We start from the raw sequence: 20312 nt of genomic DNA, 5'->3' as shown, positions 1-20312 counted from the left end.
ATAGCTGGCCTGGTGGGAACAGGAACCTACCCCCACACGTGGCAGCCCCTCGCCGCTGCAGGACACTGGGGCACTGAGCTTCACAGGGGCTCGGCCCCACTCTGGCCCGGCTGCTTCTCCTCTCCTGCATGCCCGTTTCTGAAAGACACCAAACATCACTTGAGGAGGCTCCTGGAGCACTCGGCACTAATTGGATTTGCCTTCTGCAAACTTCAGCTGCAAACACAGACCCCTGTGGAGCTGGATGAGTTTATAGGACGTTTGAGGGGTGACTTTAAACATCGTCTTTCAGGAACACGTTCCATCAGTTACATTTAACCTCATTATTTCTAGCAATGTTTGGGGTTTACCTCACTTTATAGATTTAATATAGACATTTTAAACAATTTTGGTCAAAACTCTTAAAATAAACTATTGTGATATTGGAAATATACAAAACCTATCAATTTTGTTCAAGAAACTAGCTCTATGCTTCAACACATTTTGCCTAGTTTCGAGTTACATGCTTTCTTAATACAATATAAACAATTCACATGTAAGTAATTCTTTGTCTTACTGACACTGAAGAGCAAATTAATTTTACTTATTTTCAGGTTGCACACATGCTCCATAACTAATAACCTTTGGGAAAGTTAGCACTTGGTTTCTGCTTCCCTGTGAACCTTCTAAAGAAGATAAATCACAAAAGCAATCCTCTAATGCTAAAGGAAAAAAAATTTTTTTTCACTCTCAAAATACCAAGACTTTGAGCAGTCCCGGTGGCTCAGTGGATTAGCACCGCCTTCGGCCCAGGTTGTGATCCTGGAGACCTGGGATAGAGTCCCGTGACAGGCTCCGTGCGTGGAGCCTACTTCTCCCTATGCCTGTGTCTCTGCATCTGTCTGTCTGTCTGTCTTTCTCTCTGTCTCTCTGTGTGCCTCTCATGAATAAATAGATAAAATCTTAAAAAAAAAAAAAAAAAAAAAAAAAAAAACAAGACTTTGAGCATTGTGTAATAGTGTTTTCAGGGACACAAAGTTGAGAACTAGGAAGACCTCTCCAAGTGGTCGTGAAGTCCATCCGTTGTCCCCAGGCCGGCCTACGGGCCCTGCTGCTGGACAGCTCCCACCAAGTCAGAAAACACAGCCCTTACACGGCAGCTCCCTCTGCTTCTCTGGTCTCCTGCAAACCATCGTCATGGTTTATACCAAATCTGTTTCTTATCTGTACTTATTTGTATTTTCTAAATTGACTTATCTTTTTTCTTTTTTTAATTACTGGATTCACTCAATATATCATGGGTTTAGAGTGCTAGTTTTACTGTCTTCACACACCTTAAAGACTACACGGCATTTTGAGATTAAACTGGAAAATGCTGAACTCCATGCACCCCCAGACCACTGAGAAGAATTTCTCAGGTCAGTGCTTGACCTCCTAGAGGCTGAAGACAAGGCAGGTGAGGCAGTCACTGCCTTTCTTATGGTTACCCCCAAACGAAACTACAAATTCTACCTCAAACCATGTCCCGGTCATAACATGAAGTCAGAGAACGTGAAATACAAAGAAAAAGGTAAGAGAAAAGCCACTAGGTCCTGGCATGTGCCCCTTGTGCCCCCAGCTCACACCTGCCATCATAAACTCTGGAGAGCCAGGCCAAGAGGAAAGTCTGCAGAACAGAGACAGGCACAGTAAAGGGGTGAGAAGTCCATACAAACATGAAGAAACGCCAAAGCGCCTCTCTGTCCAATAAATAAATAAAATCTAAAAAAGAAAGAAAAAAGAATATAAACTCTCAATTTCTATTTTCTGTAATTATTATAAGTAGGATTTAAATTTTGTCAAAGGATTTTTTTCAGTATCTGGGTAGATAATTGTACATTTTTTCCTTAGGTTAAGTAAATATTAATAGCCTTAATTTACCTATTTAAAGAAAAAGGTTCTTGATTGGGCTCACAGAACAAGACCCAACTGTATGCTGTATACAAGAGACATACCTAAAACAGTCATTCTAGAAAAGCTAAAAAAGTAAAAGGCTGGACGAAAGTAAATGAAACAAAAAGAGAGAAGCAGACCAAGTAGAATTCAAGTCCCAAAGTGTAAAACACAAGAGGATGTATTTAATGTTAAAAGCCTCAGTCTGCAATGAAGAGATGATGCTCATGTACACCTAGGCATCAGGAAATACAATTACCACCTTTACGAAGCAGAAGTAACAGGACACCAAAGGAGATGTGTAGAGGCATATGTTAAAAATGGGAGATCGAATACACCATCTCCATACAAGGCAGAGCAAGTGCACAAGAAATAAGTTAGGATCTAAGCAACGCCATCAACCAAGGTAGAGTTTATACATATATAGTGAAGTCTACACTCTGATAATAGAGAACACATATTTTGCTCAAGAATTTATAGCACCTCCCTACAAATCATCATATATTAGGGCACAAAGAAAACATTAACAATTTCCATAAGGTAGAAATACTGCAAATAATATTTTCTGATCACAATGCAATAAAAGTTAACATTATTAACAACGACAACAACAACAAAACAGAAAGACACTTATACTTGGATATTTAAAAATTCTATTACTGACTCTTAGTGAAAGAGGACAAACTAAAAGTATAGAATTTTTAAAAAATAATTACGCAGAAAACACTACATATCAGACTCTATGGAATGCATTTACAAGCAGTAATCAGGGGGACCTGGGTGGCTCACCTGGGTAGTTGGGTCACCACCTGGGTGGTTGAATGTCTGCCTTTGGCTCAGGTTGTGATCCTGGGGTCCTGAAATCAAGTCCTGCATTGGGATCCCTGTAGGGAGCCTGCTTCTCCCTCTGCCTATGTCTTTGCCTCTCTCTCTCTGTGTCTCTCATGAATAAATAAATAAAATATTAAAAAATAAAGCAATAATCATAGAAATATTCATATTAATATTTTTACCAATAAAAAAATGAAAAAATAAAATTACCCTGTCAATAAGCCTTAGCTCATAAACACTAGCAAAAGAAGAACACAGTGACCCAAAAGAAAATTCAAGAAAAAAACAATTGAGGGAACAGCTGACTAAGGACAGTAGGTTTTCCATTAAAAACAGCAGTGCTAACTAGTAATTCTAAGTCTTATGGGTTTTTTGCGGGAGTTGGGGTGGAAATTAGCAGGGTAGACAACCTACCAGCTACCTGATCAAGAAAAAAAGAGGAGAAAGCACAAATATATAAAATAAGAAATGACACAGGGAAGTGACCAATAAAACAAGAAATCTAAAAAATCCTAAGAGACTCCTTATAGACCTCTATGCAAACAGACTTAACATGTCACTGACATGGACAACTTCCAAGGAACTCAGATGGTCATGACCAAGACCGGACCCTCTGTAGTTAGCTGAACCAGACGACAGCCAGAGAAGACAAAGGTTCCTAAGCAGGCACCTTCCCAAGAAGCACCAGGACAGACAGCTTCACAGAGGCTTCTACCAAACCCTCAAGACCAGACAGTTCGGCGCTCTACATAAACTGCTCCAGAGCACTGATGAGGATGGAAAGTCTCCAAGTCCTTTCATGAAGCAAGTGTAATGCTGATAACACCAGATAAAGAAGAACAAAGAAAAAAAACCACGGACCAGTATCCTTCACGAATATCAATGCAGAAATATTAAATAAAACATTAACAAACAGAATCTAGCACCACAGGAAGAAGTCACACACCATGACCAAGTAGGATTTTTTCCAGAAATGAAAGCTGGGTTCAATATTCGAAATCCAGTATCATTCCTCATATTAATTAACCTAAGGAAAAGATGTACAATTATCTACCCAGATACTGAAAAAAATCCTTTGACAAAATTTAAATCCTACTTATAACAATTACAGAAAATAGAAATTGAGAGTTTATATTCTTTTTTCCTTTTTTTTTTTTAGATTTTATTTATTTATTTGACAGAGAGAGAGCACGCACAAGCAGGGGGAGCAGCAAGCAGAGGGAGAAGGATTCCAGCTGAGTGGAGAGCCTGATGGGGGGCTTGATCCCAGGACTGGGATCATGGCCTGAGCTAAAGGCAGACACTTAACTGACAGAGCCACCCAGATGCCCCAAGAGTTATATTCTTAACATGACAAAATATACATACTTTATTCCTAATGCCAGTAGCTTTATTTAATGGGAAAAGACTGGTGGCATTTCCACTAAAATCAAAGCAAGGATGCATGGTCTCCATTTCTGCTTACCACTGCCCTACCCTAGAGGTATTACATTACCCTATATAATTACAAAAGATAAATCAAGCCGAGGCATAAGAATGGGTAAGGAAGTAAAACTATCACTATTTGTAGATGATATCGTAATATATATCTGGAAACCCCCAGAGAATCAATGATAAAACAACCCAAACAATAAAAGAATCAATTGAATAATAGGACACAAAGTTAACATACAAAAATTGCTTTGAAATATAAAATAATAAGATGTTAGAAAAAAACTCATTTTAGATAATTACAACAGGGAAGATTAAATGTTTAGGAATAAATTTAATAGGAATTGCACCCAACCTATACAAGGAGAATTTAAAACATTCTTGCAAGATATGAAAGCAGAAATGAACAAATGAAAAGGCATCTCCTATTGTTGGTTAGGATGACTTAACGTTAAAAAGATGACAGCTGTCCCTAAGTTAATTTATAAAGTCAATGTAATGCCAATAAAAATACCAAGGGACTACGGTACAGACTTACAAAAGTTGATACTAAAGGTCACGTGGAAAAACAAACATGCAAGAATAGCCAAGAAAACCCTGAGGGAATAAATCAGAATCTGCGGAATGCTTTTAAAGCAATAATCAGAAAAAAATTCATTATAAATATTTTAACCAATAAAAATGAAAAAAATAAAATTAAGCCTATTGGACATTATACTATTAAGACTCTATAATTAATAGACAAATAGGCAAATGGGACTGAATAAAAAGTTCAGAAATAAACCTGAATGTATATGGAAATTTGCCATCACAGGTCACTGTGATAAACATGGACCTTTTAATAAATACATGGTGCTGGGACAACTGGGTAGACATTTGGAAAAAGATGAAATCAGACATGTACTTTGTATTGTATATAAGAATAACCTTAAATAGATCAAGGATCTAAGAATGGAAGAAAATGAAACTATAGAATTCCTGGAAGAAAACATGGGTGAGCCATTGGGTGAGCCATTGGTGGTAGAGGGAGACTTTCTCACAATGACTCCACATCCAGAAGCAACGAAACAGAAATTGATAAATTTGACTACATAAAAACAAAAATGTCTGCAGGGCAAAATGAAACAAAACAGTGTCCTAGACAAAATAGAAGATAATTGACAAACTGGAGGATATTATTTGCAGCCTATACCACAGAAAAAAGGCTACCACCCTTAATATATGAAACAAAGGAACAAACTCACAAAAGAAAAGTGGGAAAAAGACATGAACAGACAACAAACAAGTTTACAAGTTCAAGCTCACTCACATTTAGAGAAGATCAAAGGAAAAGACCCCACTTGTCACTTGTCTTCTATAAGCTTGGCAAGATGCTGAAGTGTGATGCAGACTCTACCCACAAAGCTGTAGGGAAATGGGCCTCTCCTGCACTTCAAATTTTGCAGGAAACTTGGTGATACCTAACAAAAGCTACAGAGACTTTTTAACCCAGAAAATACACCTGTAGGAACCTACCCAATAGGCACACCCACAACAATGTGGGGAAAAAAAAGGCTGTACAAGGTTACTCACTGTAGCACTGGTTAGGCTGGAAGATACTGGAAACCACCTAAATGGGCACAGGCAGGAGAATGGCTGGAGAAGCACGGTACGTCCAAGCAATGCGGCTCCAGGCAGCTGAGAAAACCAGAGGAAGTCCTCTGTGGACGGGCTTGCAGCGATTTCCAGGGCATACGGGGAAGTGACCAAGTGCAAAAAACATCTGCAATGCTGCCCTCCATGTAAGAAAGAAGGAGTCTGAGAAAACACAAACCAGTCTGCTCATCTGTACAAAAGAAACACAGGAGGATATGCCAGGAACTAAAGACACTGGTTTCCTGTGGAGAGTGGGTGGGAAAAGGTCAGAGAGAAGGGGGACGACAGGTATAAAGTGGGGGCAGACAGTACAAGTTCTTTGGAAGCTCTAGTCTTAGAACCACAGTAACGTTTCACCTGCCCAAAAGTGAGTACCAAATTTAAATCAACCAGGATGTCAGAGAGAGAAGACCCAAATGGAACACAAAAAATAGCAAATAAAAATATTTTACAAATAACCTAGCTACACTGAAATACAGAACTATCCTCATTCACTCTGAAAAATACTATTTCTAAGACTGGAAATACTGAATCTAGTCAGCAAATCTGTTTCTTGAAGATTAGCAATTTTGAAACTATTTTATTGGCATACCAGGATTAAATAAGTAAGTAAACGTGGTAACTAATGAGAGCCAGGTTTCTCTGTGTTGATAAGGTTAAGTTATAAATAAGGAAGGAGGAGGCTATTAAAGATGGGGTTGAGGGGGACTGGGTGGCTCACCTGATTGAGTATCTGACTCTTGATTTCAGTTTAGGTTGTGATCTCAGGGTCATGAAATGGAGCCCCCACGTTAGGCTCCATGCTGGGCGTGGAGTCTGCATGAGAGTCTCTCTCTCCCCCTCCCCCATCCAATAAATAAATCCTTAAGAAAAAAAAAAAAGAACCCAGTGGGACTGGATCAGGACTGGAAGTATTAGCATGAATGCCCAGTTTTCAATACATATCCAGACAGCAGCACGGAACCACATACAGACGTGTGCATGTGCACATAATAGGAAGTGTAAATGAAAATATACACTAGTGCATATACATACACCAATACGTACACTTCTAGCTGTGTCTACTGAGAGAGATGGTGGCATCCTAGTAGTAGCAAGACTACCCCCAGCACACGGATACTGCTTTCTAGCTACCATCCTCCCGCTGAAGGGATCTAGGCTCCATGGAGAGGGGTTAGTTCAGGCACTGAACGGGGACAGTGTAAGATGAGCCTGAGACATTTTGTGTCACCCCAAATAAGGAAGTTTTTTTTTAAAAAGGATGCGGACACATCAAAAAGACAGAGGCGCCCCATCCTGAAGGAGTACCCCACGGCCAAAGCTGGAACAACATGGGCAATGGAATAAGTAACAACAGCAGTGGATTGCAAGGCAGAGAACAACCTGTGTACCTGTGAGTCTGACCACGGTGTCAACAAATGAATACACAACTGGGGTGGGGGTGGGGGGATAGTGTTCTTTTCAGATGAATTCTAATTAGCAAATGAAAGAGGAATAAGGAAAATACAAAAGCACCATTAAGTAAATGTCATTTCAAACAAGATTTACCCATAGAGGCTAAACTCAGTGAGCAAGTTTAAGGAGAAACAGGATACTGGCACAGCCTCAAAGCATCTCCTCCAAAGTTTTATTAACTAGGAAGAGAAAGACAGGGGCTTTACAGTGGATGAAATCACCTTCATGGAGTGACAAGGTTACCAACGGCAGTCATGACCGGCATGGTGATGCCGTGATGCCCGGATCTGATGCACAGAGAAGGCGGGATGTCACCTCTGCGGCCTGCATGCCAAATGCACGGCCTTCATCTGATCACAGAAAACGTTAGACAACCCTCGATGAGAGACACTCTACGAAACAGCTGACCACTATTCATCGGAAGTGTCAAGGTCACGAGCGACCGAGGAGACCAAGAAGCACTAGGAGTCTGTGCAATGTGGACCCTGGATCCCGTCAGGGTCTGAGAAAGGCTGTTAGTGGGCAAACTGGTGAGATGCGAGTCAGGTGCAGTTTAGTTAACAGGGCCGCACCAGTGCTGATTTCACGGTTTGCTCGCTGTACTATGATTACGCAAGTTGTTTAGCTGAAGGCTACACCTAAATTCTCTCTATATGTCTTTGAAACCTTTCTGTAAATCTATAACTATTTTGAAATAAAGTTTATAAAAATGAAGGGGAAAAAAAATCTCTCATACCCCTGGTGGTACGTATACCACACTTCAAGAAATACTGATTTAAGCAAAATTGCTTTTCCATAATCTCAACCCACTGATTCTAATTTTTCCCTCTTGAGCAACATAAAATAAATAGTCCCTCATGCAGGAGATAAACATCCTTCCAGATGTTTGCAGATCGCACTCAGGTACTTCTGAGGCTTCCTCTCCAACCAACCATTCCTACTGCCTTTCACTATCCCACACTTGAGATGCTTTCCAGACTCTTCCTATCCCAGACACTCTGTGGCAGAGTTTCTAAACTGTCAGCATCCCTCTTAAAATAAACCATAAAAAAATACCTGTAGGGCAGCCCCGGTAGCTCAGCGGTTTAGTGACGCCTTCAGTGTGATTCTGGAGACCTGAGATCATGACCCACGTCGGGCTCAGTGCATGAGCCTGCTTCTCCCTCTGCCTGTGTCTCTGCCTCTCTCTCTCTTTCTCTCTGTGCCTCTCATGAATAAATAAATAAAATCTTGGGCAGCCGGGGTGGCTCAGCGGTTTAGCACTGCCTTCAGCCCAAGGCCTGATCCTGGATACCCAGGATCAAGTTCCACATCGGGCTCCCTGCATGGAGGCCACTTCTCCCTCTGCCTGTGTCTCTGCCCCTCTCTCTGTCTTTCTCTCTCTCTCTCTCTCTCATGAATAAACAAATAAATAAATCTTTTAAAAAATAAATAAATAAATAAAATCTTAAAAAAAAAAAAAAAAAAGACCTGCAAAGCCAAGCAGCCCCCACAGCAGAAGGCTTCCTTCCGTGGCTCAGCCAGCACATCTGCACGGGAAACTGACCCTTGCGGAGCAGGCCCAGTGGCCATGTGGCGTGGCAGGTCCAAGAGAGGCGGGAATCCTCTGCCACCCCCGAGTCTTCTGTGTGTGAAGCAGCTGCCCCAGTCCTGGAGCCTTCTGAGTGTTCTTCTTCACCTGGGAGGGTTCTCCCCGCTCCCTCGTTAACCTCACTTTGACATCTGTGTGGTTTCCTGGTCTATCGGAGAACATCCAATCCTTCTTCTCCTGAACACTGAAGGAATCCTACTCGTCATCTTCAAAATCTTTGCAAAGAATGCAGCCTTCTGTGCCTCTGCCCACACAGATGAACACAGTGAGGAAGATCAAGGACCTAGATCTCCGGTTATTCAGGATGTAACCAATCTTTACACTGTAAACATAAGCACAGTGTGTAAAACTGGTTTACTGCCAACTTCCCACAATCTGGACTAAAGGGAAAAAGCGGAAATATCCAATATGCCCCACGTCATCTTATACACAGGCTTCAACCTCCCCCATCAGTACCACCACAGCTGCCTGAGAGCAATGTTATGTCCCCGCTCCTTTCTGAATAACATCAGACATGCCAAAAGAAAAGCAAAGGGGCTCAGATGGGTGACTCTGAGCTAGAACCCATACTTTCCGGATGAAACCTAAAACACCGTGGAAGTATATTCTATACCGTTTCTGTGTGGGGTCAATAACATTTGGCACAGTAAAGTCAGCAGACTTGTGATCATCTATGGCGACAAGCTGACATTCTTTAAGTGGCTCAGGTGGTTGGGGAATTGGGTCCCCACACCCGATGGCAGGCGAAAGGGGGAGTCATGCTGGTACCTAGGTAGTCAGTAAGAGCTGGGCTCCTCTAGGGGATGTGGGGCTTACCTGCTTGGGAGCTCTGGACCAGCTGAGTGGATTAAATTATTCATGTTGTCTGCTATTTACTGTGGATTATTGAGAGCTGACTGCGTATGCTATTGACCTGTACACTTACTTGGCAAATTGTCCAGTTTTTATGGACTGGCCTGGGCCAAAGGAAAATGAAGCCTGCAGAGGCATTTAACTCTGGGATTGTGTTACATGGTTCACTTTTACTCCCTCCTGGAGAGGACATGTCAGCCTTCATAAAGGCAGATGAAGATTTACCAGCCAACTAAGAAGACACTTGCACTGTATAAACAAAATTAAAATCCTGAGTATACACAAACACCCCATTACTTAACAATAATTGAATATCAATCGAATAGCAACCTCACCAGAGAACAGTTGAAATAGGAACATGGTTGGCTGAGAGAAGACATTTGATAAGATGCATAAATTAAAATATAAAACACATACTGTGTCGGTTCAATGACAGAACAAAAATGTCTGGCAGGTCTCGGAAAGACAAGGTGCCCTCCACTGAGGAGGCACGATCCCACCTTTGTTGCTGTGGACTTTTTCCTTTATTAGAAGTGATGGGCCCCAGTTGGATGAGTGAGTGGGGCGTAGGGGAGGGAGGAGTGTTACAGGCTTCACGAATCAACAGAACTGTAGGAACCAGACTGGGGACATCTTAGGGACGCACGGGGAACACATTGGTAAGCCAGTGAAGAGGAGGAGGAGCGCACAGAGTGCAGGCCCGCTGCCAGCTCAGCCGCTGAGACATGCAGTCACCTCTGGAAACCTGTTCCTGCTCTCTATGCTCCAGAGGAATGTGGAAAAGAAAACAGATGCCAACTTCCTAAACACCTCAACAGAAAAGCACCACGTATTCTTTCCAATCAGCACAGCAAGAAAATGGCATGTTCTTAAAAAAACTAAATACCTTGAATTAAGCATTTTTAATACATACACTAGTACATGAATTAAGCATACATACTCTGGAGAATGCCAACATAAATCATTAGAACTCAGAATGCCATTGATAGTGAGTCTCTACACACACACACACACACACACACACGCACACGCACACGCACCCCTAATCTTTCATTAAGAAGGTATTGTGGAGATTTTTACTGACTAATGGTCTTTTTTTCTAAAGAAATGCATATGCTGGTTAACTGAGTCCCAGTTACCAGGAACAGTTTGCTGAGTAAGGCTGTATAGTTCAGTAAAGGCAGCTTACTTCTGTTGGAGGGGTTGATATGGATGTCCACCAGCCCTAAATACAGAACCATGAAAGCTGGAACAGCAAGATTAATAAGACCCTATAGGCTGTCATTTAGAGAGAGAGCATGGTTTCCATCAAGCACAGATTCTTCTTCAATAACAGTGTCACTTGGAAAATGACCTTGCACTCTTGGGAGGCTCACTTTCTTGGGAGATTCAGGACAATGAAACCTGACACAGTGTCAATGACAGAGACCAGAAGTTAGGACTCGTCTGCACTCCACGCTCTCACAGCACATGGATCTTACAGCTCGATGCTGTGTTTTACTCAGCTGTGACCACCTTTGGAAGACTTATCAAACTACTTTATACGGGCTTCCCAGCCCACACACCCACCTTGCCTGGCTGGGAAACAAGGAGGCTTAGGGGAAGAGGAGTGTTCTGAGACAGCAGTCAGAAGCAAGAGTGACAACTAAATTTCAAGCGGGCTAGCAACCTAGAGGAAGACAACAGAGCAAAGAAACGCCACGCTCATACTTCCAATTAAAAACCATGAAAGAACAAAGTAGACTTAATGAGGATCACGTATAGGCCCACGAGATTCATGATGTCCTCTATAAACTGAAGATACATCCTGATTAAAGCCAAGATCTTCAGAAAAGCAGGTACACAAATTGACTCACCATGGTCAGGTCACAATGATAAAAATGACAGTTTAGGAGTCTTTCCACATTTGTTACTTCATTTGGTCCTTGCAACAACCCCATGATGTAGGAAGAGTAAGAATTTTATTTCTATTTTGTAGATGCAAAAAATGAAATCCCCAAACCTGAACTAACTTGAAGTCGGGTGACCTGAAATGACAGAGCTGGGTCTTCAGTGAGCTTTCAGTCCAGCTGGGGAGACAAAACTGAAAAATACAACGAGGAAGCCCTAAAAACCAAACCATGTATGAAAAAGATTTCAAAACTTAATGTAAACTTAATAAAATCTACACTAATCCAGGTGGTGTGGTAGTGGCATAGGGATAAACCACAGATTGATGGAACAGCACTGAGAATCCAGAAATAAACCCTTAAGTTTATGGTGAACTGACTTTTGACAAAGATGCCAAGACAACTCAATGGAGAAAGCACAGTCTTCATCAGAAATGGCATGGACACGATTCAATGTCTATGCACTAAAAGAGGAACTTTGGGCCCTATCTACATACCACACACAAATACTAACACAAAAGGGATCAGAGAGCCAAATGCAAGCACTAAAAGCATAAAATTTTTAGAGGAGAAACATAGGACAAGACTTCTGTGATCTTAGGCCAAGATTTTGAAGATGTGATACCAAAAGCTTGATCTATAAGGAAACAAATTGAAAAATTGGACTTCATCAATATCCAAAATTTTGGGGCTTTGAAAGGCACCATTAAGAAAGTAAAAAGACAAGCCACATTCTTGGAGAAAATATTTGCACATCATCCCTTTGTTTTGTTTTAAAGATTTTATTTATTTATCCACGAGAGAGAGGGAGAGAGAGAGAGAGAGAGAGAGAGGCAGAAACACAGGCAGAGAGAGAAGCAGGCTCCATGCAGGGAGCCCGACACGGGACTTGATCCTGGGTCTCCAGGATCACACCCTAGACCAAAGGTGGCGCTAAACCGCTGAGCCACACGGGCTGCCCATCATCCCTTTGTTAAAAGACATGTATCCAGGGATCCCTGGGTGGTTCAGAGGTTTGGCACCTGCCTCGGCCCAGGGCATGATCCTGGAGACCCGGGATCAAGTCCCGAGTAGGGCTCCCTGCATGGAGCTTGCTTCTCCCTCTGCCTGTTTCTGCCTCTCTCTCTCTCTCTCTCTCTCTCTCTGTCCCTCATGAATAAATAAAATCCTAAAAAAAAAAAAAAAAAAGACATGTATCCAGAATATACAAAGCAGTCTTTCAATTCAACAAGATGACATAATTTTTTAAGTGGGCAAAGGATTTGAATAGTGTATTCTCCAACAAAGATATATAAAAGGGCAATAAGTACATAAAAAGACATTTACCACCATTTGTCATTAGAAAAATGCAAATCAAAACCACAATGGGATACAGTTCCCAACCACTAGAATGGCTATAATCAAAAAGAGATAGTAACAAGTGTTGACAAGGATGTGGAGAAACTAGAACCTTCATTCAATGCTGGTGGGAATGTAAATAGCACAGCTGCTTTGGAAAACAGTTTGACTCGGGACACCTGGATGGCTCAATGGTTGAGCATCTGCCTTTGGCTCAGGGTGTGATCCTGAGGGGTCACACGAGATTGAGTCCCTCATCCGGTTCCCTGCAAGGAGCCTGCTTCTCCCTCTGCCTATGTCTCTGCCTCTGCGTGTCTCTCATGAATGAATAAAAAATCTTCTGATACAGAAGGTCGATCAGTAGTTGCTAAGAGCTAGGGGAAGGTGAAAGAGAGTGACTGCCCACGGGAATCGGGTTTCTTTTTGGTCATGAAAATGTTCTTTATTTAGATTATGGAGATATTTACACAGCTCTGTAAATACATTAAAGCCACTGACCTGTGTACTTTAAAAGAGTGAACTTTATGGTATGTAAATTATAAACAAAGCTGTTTTTAAATATGAGCAAAAGTTTTGAATAATTCACCAAAAAAGTTATGAGTGATTAAAAACCACATGAAAAGATGTTCAACAGCAAGTCACTAGGGAAATGCAGATTAAAATCACAGTGAGACCCCTAACTTCATACCTACTAGAATGAGGATAATTGGACAACAGAGAAGGAGACTCAGCGGAGCCCTCTGTAGGCTGCCAGTGTGGATGCAGAATGTGCCCCCTCGGAAAACAGCATGGCAGCTTCTCTGGCACTGGGAACCAGCAATCCCAGTCCTCTTGGTCTAAGAGAAATGGAAACGTGCATATACACCAAGATCTGCACATAACTTTTCTGAATTTTCAGCATTATTCATAATAGCCAAAAAGAATAAACAACACAATGTCTATCAACTGAAAAATGGATAAACAACATGTGGTATATTGGTACAATGGAGTATTATTTAGCAATTAAAAGGAACAAGCTACAGATACATGCCTCACCATGGAGGAACCTGAAAAATTAAGATGCTGCCTGAAAGAAGCCAGCTGCAAGAAAAAGCACATTCAATTCTGTTTATATGAAAAGTCCAGAAAAGGCAAATCTAGAAAAATACAAAGTAGAATAGCAGTTGCCTGGAGCTGAGGGAGAGATGGAGTTCCTGCAAAACAGGTACAAACGAGGCAATGGAAATGCTCTAAGACTGGGGGTGACATCTGCACAACTGCAAATTTACAAAAAAAAAAAAAATCACTTCATTGTACACTTGGAAAAATCCAGCTAAACAGCACGGCTTTGCTAATAAACACACAAGAAATTGAGAAGACATGAGCTGTGACCATGAGGGTGATGATGAGGCACACTGCTGGGGCTTTGCCAGCCAAATTATAATTTTCCCTAAATAAATGATAGTTTGAAAGCACCAACATTTCTATGCCTTAGTGTAATCCTCCCTTCATTTCTTTCCAGTTAGACACACACACACACACACACACACACACACACACACACCCTCAACACATTAATCACCCAAAATGTATTTGTTGAACACCTACTACATGCCTTGCTCGACTCTGGGCATATGAAAACTGAAGAAGCAGAAGCCACATCATGATCCTCCAGCCATGGCTACTGAGCCCAACAAACACACCTGAAAAGCCCCCCAAGCATGGTAAAGAACCCCTGACTATTACCTCATTTTGACTTTTCTGTGTCATATATAAGGAAATTTGCCAAAAGCTAGAAATGATCAAGGCCATATGCAGGTGGCGGTGTGAACATGTGTATTAGAGATATAACCAAAAATGAATTACTGGTAAACCTCCCTTTATCTAGATGGGAAGGTGGCTGAATACAATTAAACTGAGTAGAACAGACAAACAGTAAAAGTAGCTCCACAGATTCACCTTAAAACTAAAATTGAGTGAGAATTAAATAACTTGGTTTTTGAGGCATGGGTTGCAATTATCTTGAATGAGAAGAGTGAACAGAGAAAGGCAGAGTGAAGGGTTTTGCTAGGATCGGCACCATGGCCAGTACTCATTAAGTTCTCATAGTTAAGGATCTTGCTTAGCAGATGAGCTATAAAATCTACATCCTACAGGATGAAACAAGCAAATTTTCTTTTTTTAAGATTTTATTTATTTATTCATGAGAGACATACAGAGAGAGGCAGAGACACAAGAGTGAGACGCAGGATCCTTGAAGGGAGCCCGATGTGGGACTTGATCCCCAGACCTGGAATCACACCAAGCCAAAGGCAGACGCTCAACTGTTGAGCCACCCAGGCATCCCAAAGAAGCAAATTTAACTCTGAATTTTCTCTCTTTACAAGTTAGACCCCATAGGGTCACTTGAATGGAGGTAAAGTCATCAACATGTCTCAGTGGTTTTGCTGACAAGGTCTGCTAGCTGAATTTACTAGATAATTTTTCAAGTATTAGTAAAGGCAGGTCTAAAATTTATAAACAGAGCAGAGTGGATAGTAAGATATCGTCACCAAAAAAAAAAAAAAAAAGATATCCTCAGCCCTTGATTTTAGGGGCAACTATTCATAATACCAAGAAATCATTTACTTACATCTAAACAAAGGCCAAGTATCAAAAACATTCAGTAAAGTCTCAGGATACAAAATTAATATATAGAAATCTGTTGTACTTCTATACACTAATAATGAAGTAGCAGAAAGAGAAATTAAGAAAACAATCCCATTTATAATTGCACTAAAAATAATAAAATACCTAGGAATAAACTGAACCAAAGAAGTAAAAGACCTGTATTCTGAAAACTCTAAAACACTGATGAAATAATTTAAAGACAAAAAAATGGAAAGGTATTCCATGCCCATGGATTGGAAGAACCAATATTGTTAAGATGTCCATACTACCCAAAGCAATCTACAAATTTAATGCAATCCTTACCGAAAAAAATTTTCACAGAACGAGAACAAATAATATTAAAATTTGTACGGAACCAAAAAAGACCCCAAAAGGCCAAAACAATCTTAAGAAAGAACAAAGCTGGTATCACAAACTCAGATTTCAAGATATTCTACAAAGCTGTAGTAATCAAAATAGCATGGTGTTAGCACAAAAACAGACATGGAAATCAAAGGAACAGAGCAGATAACCCAGAAATAAAACTATAATTATATGGTCAATTAATCTATGACAAAGGAGGTAAGAGTATACAATGGGGAAAAGCCAGCCTCTTTAATAAATGGTGTCAGGATAACTGGAGAGCTACGTGCAAAATAATGAAATAATGAATTAAAGACCTAAATGTGAGATCTGAAACAATAAAAATTCTAGAAAACACAGGCAGCAACCTCTTTGACATTGACCATAGCAACTTCTTACTATATATGTCTGCTGAGGCAAAGGACACAAAAGCAAAAATAACCTATTGGGTATACATCAAAACAAAAAGCTTTTGCACAGCAAAGGAGATCATCCATAAAACAAAAAGGCAACCTACTGAATGGGAGAAGATATTTGCAGACGATATGCACAATAAAGGGATAACATCCAAACTATATAAAGAACTCCTACAACTCAACACCAAAAAACCCAAATAATCCAATTAAAATGGGCAGGACATGAGTAGACATTTTTTCAAGGAAGACATACAGATGGCCAACAGACACGTGAAATGATGCTCAACATCATTAATCACCACAGAAATGCAAATCAAAAGTATAATGAGCTTCCACCTTGCATCTGTCAGAATGGTTAAAATCAAAAACCCAGGAAATGACAAGTGTTGGTGAGGATATGGAGAAAAAGGAACCCTTGTACACCATTGGTGGGAATGCAAACTGGAGCAGCCACTGTGGAAAATAGTATGGAGGTTCTTCAAAAAATTAAAAATAAAATTTTATGATCCAATAATTCCATGATTGGGTATTTACCCAAAGAAAACAAAAACACTAACACAAAAAGATACATGTATCCCTATGTTTATAGCAGCATCATTTACAACAGCCAAGATAATGCAAGCAGCCCAAGTGTCCATCCACAGATGAATGGCTAAAGATTCCATACACAATGGAGTATTACTCAGCCACAAAAAAGGTCTTGCTCTTTGCAACATGGACTGACCTAAAGAATATAGTCAGTCAGACTATAGGAATAGACTGTTGACCTAAAGGAAATAAGTCAGAAAAAGACAAATGCTATATGCTTTTGCATATGTGCAATTTAAGAAACAGAACAAAGGAACAAACTAAAAGAGAACAAAGGGGGGGAAAAAGCACCCTTTTAAAGAGAACAAACTGGTGGTTGCAACAGGGGAGGTGGGTGGGGAGGATGGGTAAAACAAAGGGGATGAAGAGTACACTTGCCATGATGAACACTGAGTAATGTACAGAATTGATGAAAAATTACACTGTGTACCTGAAACTAATATAACACTGTACATTATGCTTCAACTATAAAGTATATATAAAAAAAAAAAACGCAAAGGTAAAAATGTTTTTAAAAGAATAAACAGAAAAACCTGTCAATACCCAATTAATTAATGCACCCTAATAGGCTATTGCTATAGGATACTGACAAAGAATCAAAGAAAAGTATAATAGAGGAAATCAGAAGCTGGAAAACTTGGATCAACCCAGGGGAAACTGGAAAAGATACCAAATCAATTGTGAGCCCAGACATGGCGGGTGTTGCTTCCCCAAAGAACTTGCTTTTTACAGCGGTCTGGAAGGAGCAACTTCATGGACAGCACAGGGTGAGTATGCATGACTCCAGGTGTTCTGGGCATGCGTCTCTCTTCTGGAACAGGTAGTGTGGTGAGTGTGCCGTGGGCAGGGGGCCTGCAAGAGCCAAGCACTGGATGTCCCCAAGTCTCAGGGTCAATCTAACCAAAGATATCATTTTTTTTTTTTTTTTTTTTTTTTTTTTTTTGCAGAGCCTAGAACAGTGTTTGCTCTACGACGGGTCCTCAAAACGCGTCAACCCAAACCCCACTGATACCTAACTGCAGCACGTGTCACCACATCAGGTACCCTTCCCACAATCAGGACACTCAGGGGATCACAGGAGGTGGCTGCCTCTGGCTCTGAGAATCACTTGCGAAGCTATTGCAGAGATGGGTCCCGACGTTGCGGTTTCTAAAACCCCACAGGAGGTTATAATACACAAGGTGTAGCACCACTAATCTGTGAGCAGAGTACGGAAATGGTTGTACTTCTCTCATAACCAAATTCTGAAAGAGGGCATGTGTGTTTGAGAGAGAGAAAGAGAACGGAAAACTTGGGACAAGGACTTGGATACTTTATTGAACTCAATCTGGATTATTAGAGCAAAGGCCAAAGGCACAACGCAATATATACAAGGACTTTATCAGATTAGGAGGCCATACACAACTTGGCGATTAGACTCTGAACTCACTACTCCTGGATAACAGCCGGGAAGTACTGCAGCCTCAAGCTGGGTACTTAAGTTTCAGGATTGCAATCTGAAGGATCCTTCAAGGTTTCTCCTGTAAGCCTTTCTTTCTCTCTGATCAATAATGAGCTCTGGGGCAGCCCCTGTGGCTCAGTGGTTTAGCGCCTGCCTTCAGCCCAGGGTGTGACCCTGGAGACCTGGATTGAGTCCCATGTTGGGCTCCCTGCATGGAGCCTGCTTCTTCCTCTGCCTGTGTCTCTGCCTCTGTCTCTCTGTCTCTCATGATAAATAAATAAAATCTTAAAAAAAAAAAAAATAATGACCTCTGGTGCCTGGTCCCTGACAGCCTGTGGCATCACACTTTCCATCATTTTATGGCCAATTTAGGACTTTGTTGCAAAGCCCCACATGGGAGGCTACAGAGCCCGGTGGCTAAGAGGACAGGCTCTCGAGGCAGCAGGTGCCGTTTAATGCCGTTTAATCCCTACTTCCCTGCTAGCAGTGTATCCTCAAGCCGCTGATTAACCTCTCTGGATCTCAGCTTCCTCACTTGTAATCTGGGAACAGTAACAGTTTATTGTGAAATTCAGATGATCCACCTGGAACCACTCAACCCGTAACCTCTCTGTTAAACGTCCCAAATATGGAAAACACAGTGTGTCCCGCCGGGAGCTCCTTTTCTCCCCCAGTTCCACAACCATTTTCTCTCAGCACTGTCTGCCCAATTGCTCAAGCCACAGCCCTGGGAGCCAACCCAGACGACTCCGCTTCCCTGACCTCCTGCAACTGCTCCATCGGCAAGGCCTGTCCATTGACCTGTCCATGGTTCCTCCAACATACAGAGCCTTCTGCCCGACATTCACGGTCTTCCTGTCCTTTCTGTCCAAGCCTGTCACCTCTCGTAATCCATACACTCCTTGCCTCCTCGCCTTCACTCTGACCACCATACCCTGCATTTTCCCCAGAGCTTCCAAAATAAGCTCTTAAAATGTCAGTACGATCATGTCACTTTACTATTTACTTCACACTGTATGGAATGTGAGCGATGTACTGGTGACCTAGTGCTGACCTCACATAAGAGGACAACACTGGGGAGTGCAGGACACGGGAGTCTGGGTAGCACCAGCCCCATATCTGTATTTAGGGTCCCCATGCCACTGCCCTGGCCTGCTCCCCTCCACACATTATGAGCAGCAGAATCATGCTTCCACCTTGTCAGAGCCTATGTGGTTTGAAGCTTCCGTTCCAGGGCCGATGTGACACAGGCTTTGTGCCCCGCAGTGCAGGGGGAGGCAGCACATGCAGGGCACGAGACTAGCCCCACTCTTGCTGCGCTGTGCATGACACCTGGGAAAGCAGTGCCTGCATTAGCTGGGGGGTGGAGTCCGGGCTTATCAAGCCTGCAGGTGCAGAAGAAACAGAAGAACTCGGGAGCTGGACCCCAAAGAAAGGCGGTGGGTGACAAGCAGCCAACGGGCCAGCGGAGGTGGGAGTCAGAGAGCGCTGCTCCCCCGCCACAGGACCTCCTGTCTCCCACCTGGTTCCCGCCCAGTCTCACGCCAGCCCTTGACCCCGGGCGCCTGCATCAGCCACCTGGCCTCACCCCCGTGCTCTCCGCTCAAAGCCCTCCACCCACCCGGGCGGGGTCTGCTCACGAGGCAGCCCGACCTCGCCCAGCCCGGCGCCGGCACCTGGAGCAGCCCGGGGCAGCCTGCACCCCGAGCCCGGGCACCCGGCAGGGTCACCGCGAGCGCCTCCCGCACCTCTGCGCAGGCGCGGCCTGGGGGGGCGGGGCAGCGCCGCGACCACGCCCCCTGGGCCCTGGCCACGCCCCCTCCTCCAAGAGGGCGCCGGCGCGACCCGGGCCAGGCCTCCTCCTGGAAGGCTCCCGGGGTGGGGACGAGAGGCCCCGCGGGACACGTCCGGGGCTTCCGCCATCCCGTTCCTCTCGCCCAGGC

General features: G+C 42.5%; 1 protein-coding gene across 6 annotated transcripts in view; it reads right to left on the bottom strand.

The window, feature by feature from the left end:
* The window catches only part of LOC121484769 (translation initiation factor IF-2-like), a 57579-nt gene that overhangs the window by 35189 nt on the left and 2078 nt on the right, over positions 1-20312 (bottom strand). For 4 of the 6 annotated variants that reach the window (XR_005986109.1, XR_005986108.1, XR_005986107.1 and 1 more), the window contains exon 2: positions 31-138. The exons of 1 other annotated variant lie outside the window; for it this stretch is intronic. The gene's annotated coding sequence lies outside the window, so the exon portion shown is untranslated. Of the gene's footprint in view, positions 1-30; positions 139-19638; positions 19755-20312 lie in introns of those variants that run through there. One more of the 6 variants, XM_041744439.1, reaches the window with a different exon arrangement.

Source organism: Vulpes lagopus, chromosome 2 (genome assembly GCF_018345385.1).
Source record: "Vulpes lagopus strain Blue_001 chromosome 2, ASM1834538v1, whole genome shotgun sequence".
NCBI lineage: Eukaryota > Metazoa > Chordata > Mammalia > Carnivora > Canidae > Vulpes > Vulpes lagopus.
This window is presented reverse-complemented; position numbering and strand designations above follow the sequence as displayed.